The following is an 8,235-nucleotide window of genomic DNA, read 5'->3' as shown; positions in this document are numbered from 1 at the left end:
TAAAATTGTATGTTTTTTTATCTTTAACATAAGTATAATACTGTTCTACTTTTGTAAAAAAAAAAAAGAATCCAAAACCCATTTGCATAAAACACAATTAACAAAACAATACATTAAAATGCACCTTAAAAAAGCACAATGGACAACATATTAAAAACACATTGACTTAGAATTTATAACACAATGCATTGAAAACCCAATTAAAAAAGACAATGCATAAAAAATAAAAATTTAGATATGGCAATGTTATCAGGTAATCAATTTAGATACATTGTCTATCACAATATTTTGTCCTTTAAAATTTTAGGTATTACAAATAAGTAATTTTCCAACAAGGTAATGCGTATCATAGGGCCTTTCGGCATAGAAGAATTAAGGTATCAAATAAAAATTTGACTTTTAATATAATCATGTTCAAATTCCATACATAACATAAAAAATGTGTAATCTAAGTCTTAAAAAACAAAAAACAAGGTAATATTAATTCCCTTTTGATCACTTCCCCCGGGGTCTATATAAACCGGTTAACCGAACCGACATGAAAACTGAACCGTAATTGAACCGGTTTGAACTTGATTTTACAAAACCCGATTTTGAGCAGCTGTAAACCGTCGGATTAGGACCAGTTTGGAGATTTTAGGTGTAACCGGGTTGAACCCAACTGTCTGGAACCGGTTTCATAAAAACCAGTTTAACCCGGTTAAAAACCGGTTTGGAAATGTAATGACCTATAATATGTATTCATTTGTACTGGTTTAATACTTTAATTGCCAACAGAATCATTAAAAGCTCAATAATATTCCTTAAATATGCTCAACCATATTCATTCCAATTCTATTTAACGTATAGCCTTTTGAATATGAAATACCAAATACCACCCACACCTAACGCCTTCATCTCCTTTCTCAAAACAACAATGGAAACAAGCTTTTCACCCTCCCTAAAATCCCACTTCCATCCTCCGCCCCACGACCACCGTACCCCGGCAACATCCATCAGTCGAACCAGAAAATCAGAAATGAATGTATGCGGCAAAGGTTTGCCATGGAGTGGCGGTGGTGTTGCAAGTCGTGAAGGCTACCCAGATTTGTGCCCCGTTCTCTCTAATAGGGCGTAACATAACATACATATAACACGGAAGTTTGGCGGCTGACAAGGTTTTTGGGAGTCACGTACAACATCACAAAACAATATTATTTTCTTGCTTATGGGCCAAAGTAGAATGATCGATTTAGAGAAGAAGACCTACATAATAATGTATATATATTGAACCAACCGGTAAGCACCTGTTATAAACGTTATTGCGTAGACAACTCATAATAATCTCAAGAAAATCATTAATAAATTTATCAGAGAGGATCACATGTTCATAAACTTTTTTCTAAACTCTTAAGCTTTTCACTTGCAAGATATTTGAATTTTTTGACATGCCATTAACATCGATAATAACAATCACATATTTTATCCTCCAAGTCGCTATAATAATTGCAAAGTGGACTGCCATCAGGGTGTCTTAAAAGGCACATTTTTTCACATTCATGGTTGTCACAATCTCGCTCGTCAATTATATGCTCCACGCATAAGTCGCCTTCGACCATTGAGACTTCGGCTGTAAACAAAAACAAAAAAAAAACAAACAGTTACATGATAAGTATATATACATGTTTTGATCTCCATGATGATTTTATAAAAAAAAGTCGCAAAAGAACTAATTAGCAAACCTCCGATAACAATAACGAGTAGCACCAAGCAAGAGTATATAGACTTAGACATACTGTACATGCTCAAACAAAAAAAAATGATCTTTGTTTGAGGATTGATTATGTTTGCTTCATTTAAATAGGCAAATTTTGTATTTTATTTCTTTATTTTTTTGTTTTGAATAGAAAAAGACAATCTTTTAATGAGATGTCTAAGAAGAAACCATTGAATGTCATCACATGTGTCTAAGCGAGGGGACCAAATGAGTGAGGGCAAAGAGGAAATAAAGTTTCTCTCTGCTCTACATAGGGATGGTAATGAAACCCGTTGAAAATACTGAAACCCGACAAAATCGGGACGAGTCATACCCATCCCATTAGGATATGGAACAGGTTTGGGATTAGTTTTGATTTTTTTTGCGGGTTTGAGATTGGTATGAGATTTCTAATATATTCGATTACCCGATAACATTGCCATATTTACCCGATTATATACCTGACATTCTAGGTGCACAAAACGGTTTTTTAACCTAAACCGGTTTCGGGTTAAACCGAACCGGTTTTCAGTCAAAGGAGTCAAAAACGGTTTTGGTCCAAACCGGTTAGAACCCGAACCGGTTAGAAGCTATGAAAACTTGAAAATGGAGTAACCGGTTTGGATCGGTTCCAAACCGGTTTTACTTGAATCGGTTTCAAACCAGGTTGAATTAAAAAAAAACGAAGACTTGTTTTGCTGCATTAAATTGGTTTTACAGCAAGATTTTTAATGTCTAAACTGGTTTCCATACATGTAATTGTGTAGTAAATGTGCATTAAATGATACTTTCTTTTACAATAAAATGATTCCTAAGACAGTCTGCATTAAATGGTTAACCTGCCATTCAAAAAAAAAAAGATTAACCTTAAATAATTAATGGATATTTAAGGCAATGGATATTATATACAAACAAATTATTATTTCAAGTGTATATATACATATATTCAAATAAATAATCACACACTTTATTAGACATAAAAATAGGGATGTTACATACAAGATAGAAAATCATGAAATATGACTATGAGAGAAGCGAACCAAATAGAGTTGGAGACAAATGCGAGCCCATATTTTGGTTGGGTTGTAAAATATGAATCGAGTCAACTTGGCTAATATTGTTACAGAGTTACTCTTGCCTTGCTACGAATTTCCTTGAACAACACTAGGCATTAATAAGGTAACTCTTTTTTGGTTAAAATTGTATAACATTATAATATTGTATCATTAAAATGTTAATAAAAGCATTAAATTTATTAAAGAACTACACATTAAAGGCCAAGTTGATATGATGCTTCAGAACGTGTGCTTCATATTTTTTTTCTACACTCGGATCCAAGTACGTAGTCTGTCTATTAACTGTGTCGTGCAGAAGACTGCGCTGGCCTCAATCGACAATACAATTTGAGCTATGAATAAAAGTTAACATCTTTAAGTGGAGGGAAAATTATAGACATTCACTATTCACTCCCTATATTTGTTGTGAGTACTGAGTAGAGTGAGTGAGAGAAAGAAAAAAAATTAGTAAATAAAAGAATATATATATATATATTATTAAATTAAACCGGCATAAGTATAGGCAATGAGATGTGAAACTTTGTTACAAAAATCTTTAAATTTCCTTTACAATTTATATGTTTGGGATTTGTTTCATGAAATGCTTGAAATTGTACTTACTTTTGATGGTTGGCATGTAATCTGTTTGATAGAAATCAGGGTATCCTTGCAAATCGTTAAAAATTTTGGGCTTAAACAATTATATGTTTAAATGAGCTTATTTGTTATTATCTGGGTTGTGCAAACAATCTTTTTTTATATAGGAATGAGCTTAAATAAGTTTAAGTAATTGGGCTTAAACACTAAAAATACATACTTAATATATATATATTACAAAATTAATAAAAAAATTCAGGCCTACCGGGTGATCGGGCCGGGTGGTCTTCTTCAAAGCCGGCCTTGGATGAAATGCTTGCTATAGTTTACTGTCTTTTTGTATGACTTTATCAGTGATGAAATGCTTTGGTTGTCTAACATGCATGCCAGGTATTTGATGATATGCAAAAGTGATAAATTAACGAACGAGACATGTATTCATGTTTGCTTTGTTTAAGTAAATCAACAAAAAAAAACGTTCGCTTATTACTAAAACGAATATAAACGAACTTCTAGCCGAACGGTTCATGAACGTCCGGTTCGTTTAGTTATTTCGACCCATAATAATACAAGATCACAGCTATTCTTTGAGTATGCGCATAGTGACTTGGGCAGCCTATTTGTCAAAATTTACTGAATCCTATTAGACCAAAACGTACGTCAACATTTATAGATGGGCTTTTTAATTTACTGAATCCTATTTGACCAAAAAGTATGTTAAAATTTACTGAATCCTATTAGACCGAAATTTACCTTCTCTGTAAATCCAAATGACCAAATAAAACATGCAAAATATGGGCTTTGGGCTTCAGAGTGTAAAAACTAAAAACCATGCCACTAAGGCATCCCTCGAAATTGTTTATTGTGCATATGCGCATAGCACACCACGATTTTTATACACACCACGTATGTCACTTGAGAATTTTGTTTGTATCCAGGCGCACACAAAGCAGAAGATGATGGACCATCACATACATTTTGGCAACAACACTATCTAATACACAATGACAGATTCAAAATACCAACAAGTGCTGACATTCAACACACTAGTAACAGAGGTTCAACATATTGTGGCAGAACAAGCATGCCTACAAGAAGTACATAACTATCAACCTAAACTAAGAGACCTCATTCGATTAGTGGGTCAACTTGTTTAGTTATACGGGCTGACAGGCTGACATTAATTTCTTTTAAGCAAGGATCAAATGTGATCAATGTTGTAAAAGTAGGTTTACAAGGCCGAGTACTCCCCAAGTACTCGCTACAAGGTACGTCGCCGAGGGGAGTTTCTTTAACTCCGCCTAGTTACAAAGAATTGATCAAAGATGGTCAACCTCAGCCAGAATCACATTTAGTCGGTGGACTTGAGCCGATTTTGACTTAAAAAATAAAACATAATTCTTATTTCTAAAATATTAAAGAACAAATATCATTTTTTAATTCATGATTAGTAATTCTTAGAATAATTTATTGTGTATTTCTTCTATTTTATATTGATATTTACATATTTTGTTATAAATATTAGTAAAATAATGATATTTAACATATATATAATATCCAAAAATTAATTTTCTTCATATTTACCATGTTCGTGTACTCTCTGAGTACTCCCCGAGTACTCCGAGTACACCCAACTCCCCAGTCGTCCGCCTAGCGACTTTTGCAACCTTGAATGTGATTCATGCTTTAAACTTAACCACGTCAATATGCTATTAACCGTGTTTTTTCAGTCTTTTCTTTAATCATTATTTGGCAGTATAGTTCTGTGCAATATGGTTGATACCATATGTTTACTATTTGTTTACGAATAGTATAATAACACACCGTAATAGCAAACATTGATCTTTTAGGCAAACTGTTACATAATGCTATTAACTGGCAGTAAATTGAGGTCTTGAAAACCTTATGACTTGCTAAAGCTATCAAGAATAATAATAAAAGAATCATGAGCATACATGAGATATGTGATTATAAATTAATACTAATGCACAAAAGCTTTCATTCGCAGAAACTGATGCCCAGAATTAAATTAATACGCGACCATGGACAGCTTTTGGAAGGCATGGGAAGAAGAACCGACGCCACTTTTGTAAGTAGTCACTAATTATGTGCATACTAGACAATAGATATGCCATAGCTAACCATTCTGTAATTAGCATCAATGACACAAAAGCTTATGTAAAAAAGTATACGTATACATACACAAGTAGACTTTTTCAGATTTGGTAAGAACAAAACTTTATGGCGGGAAATATATGTGACACCCTTACTCTTTTTTTAAATGTATCTTTGTACATTTTAAATGATCAGTTTGGATGTAGTATGAACCAAAGTTCAGTGATTTAGTATTGACAAATTTAGGAAAGTATGATGAATTAAACTGATATAAATAGGTATTTATAGTTATCTTAATTTCATAAACAGGTTTGAAAGATCTTAGTTTGACTGTTCTCTGTTCGATTAAATGCTTATAGCGTGCTGATGCTAGACTGTCGCTATCTAGTCAAAAACAATTAAATTAGTGTCCTAATCACCTTAAGCTAGTCAGGGTAAGTAGGGTGTCGAACCACGAGGAGTATGTGGTTGGTGTGCAGTGAAAATGATTCATAACATTATGAAGTGGTTCAAGTAAAGTGCTGATCACACTAGCAAACAGTTTGGTTTTATAGTAAACGAACAAGTAATCAAAGTTTCAATCAGTTAACAAAGACAAATCACACCCGGGAATCCAAGTACGCAACCTAACAGCAAACTCATGCAACTTAACAGATAAACTATCCTGTGTCAACTACAGACTGACTAACCGGTTAAACCTTAGGCATCCACGCTCGCTGACACACGGCACTGGTTATCAAACGGTCCCTGCCAGTGTGACTCAACTAAGGGCAAACGTATGATTTCTTGCAATTAACAGGTCAAAACAATTCTACAAGCAATTATCATAGCAACTAACACACTAATCGTTCTGATCGAAATAAACCTAAACTGACGTTGTGCACAATCATACTAGACATCAATACTCATAGATTAACATCAAAGATAGTTACAATCAATTCGTTCTTAATACATGAGAAAAACTGAAAGATACAATACTTTACATCCCGGGTATGACTCGAAGGATCTAGCCGCGTCTCGACATCTCTCGGGCTTCGGTTATGATGTAATAGGACATGTATATGCCTTGAGATGATTGGAAGTGATGGTGGGTCTCCTTGCTGCTCTGAAAATCGTCTAGAAGGTGCAGAATGGCGTCTAGGGTCGTCAAAATGTAATATATGAAAAAACCCTAACTTTCACGATTCTGGGGACCATCGCGTACACCTAACTTTCATGGTCTCCTCCCCAGGTCCATCGCGCTACTCGATGGACCATAAGTCAACGCCTGGTCAATATTTCCAGGGCCGCGATGCCCCCCCTTCAACACCCATCACACTACGCGATGGGTCTCTTTTCTCAGCAAATCCAAATGACTGCCTCGGTAAGCGTGCTGAACATCCCGGGTCTTCATTCCATGCTCGTACAGGTCCAAATTAAGCGTGTTAAGTACCTGTGACCTGAAACACAATAAACATGTATGAAGTACCAAAGTTCCTAAACTAAACGAGTAAAACAACTAAGTTAACATACTAATATATGTACAAATAAACCGAACATCACGTGCTTATAAGTTGTTCGGTGAAATACTTGCATCAGTTTTAGTTGTCGTTTGCTCACGAATCACAGGTTATTTCTTTTAACCAATTGCATTACTAAAAATATCACATGTAATTGGTGTCAATCCAACTAATAAATTACACTTTTATCAAACAGATCGAAGTTTACTGCAACATGTGATTCTGATAGGAAAATGTTAAAGCTTAAGGGTAACACTTATATACACATCATTTTCTACTCCTCTGAATTCATTTTGCTTGCAGCCTGTTTAAGTATAAAAAACTTTTAACAGTTGCCACATGCCATTGTGTATCGAATATTAAATGGTTTAACTGGTCATTGCTTTTTCATTACAGCGTTTATTGTTATTGCCTTAATAAATGTACTCTGATTCTATTAATGAGATTAAGTGTCATTTTAGTTATTTTTGGAGTATGCCTTCAGCTGTGCGTCTTTTTGTGACTTTAGTATAAGCATAATCATATTTAGGATCATTCATGACGTTTGCAAATGTGTCTATGCACATCACACTTATAGTGTTATAAAATGATCCTACCATATGTGTTGTATTGTACAGATGTATTTAAAAAGCAGGAAGCAGTTCACCAAGGCATTTGCAAAGATGAAGCTCTTCCAGTTGTTCAAGAAAATGGATCACTTGATTAAGGGCCCAAGATAGTAATTAGTCAAACGAATCAAAGGCCAAAGGGGGAGGGTCCAAACTTGAGAATTTTGTTTGTATTCAGGCGCATACAAAGCAGAAGATGGTGGACCATCACATACATTTTGGCAACAACACTATCTAATACACAATGACAGATTCAAAATACCAACAAGCAGAAGATGAACGTCATGTTTTTTCAGTTGTGTTCGTGAATGTTCGGCTAGGTGTTTGTTAACGTTTGTTAACTTCCGTTTATCTTCACGATAATTTGTTTATGTTTGTGCATTAAAGAGTTTTTTTTATATTTTGTGAATTTGGTTAATTATGATTAGCTTTAATTGAAACAGTTTGAATTGATCAGCTTAAATGTGAAAGGAGTTAGATAAGTTCATGTCTAGATAAAAACCATTTAGGACATTCTTAGCATTTGATTACATGTGTTAATATTATCGGTGTTTGGATTTTTATTTTTAAATTATTATGTGTATGACTGATATTTTCTTATTCATGTGTTTGTTATTATCTATATT

The sequence above is a fragment of the Bidens hawaiensis genome, unplaced genomic scaffold (assembly GCF_021521415.1).
Source record: "Bidens hawaiensis isolate Kalapana, Puna unplaced genomic scaffold, B.hawaiensis_p1.1 tig00006913_1, whole genome shotgun sequence".
Lineage (NCBI taxonomy): Eukaryota > Viridiplantae > Streptophyta > Magnoliopsida > Asterales > Asteraceae > Bidens > Bidens hawaiensis.
The sequence above is the reverse complement of the archived record's forward strand: the minus strand, read 5'-3'. Positions refer to the sequence as shown.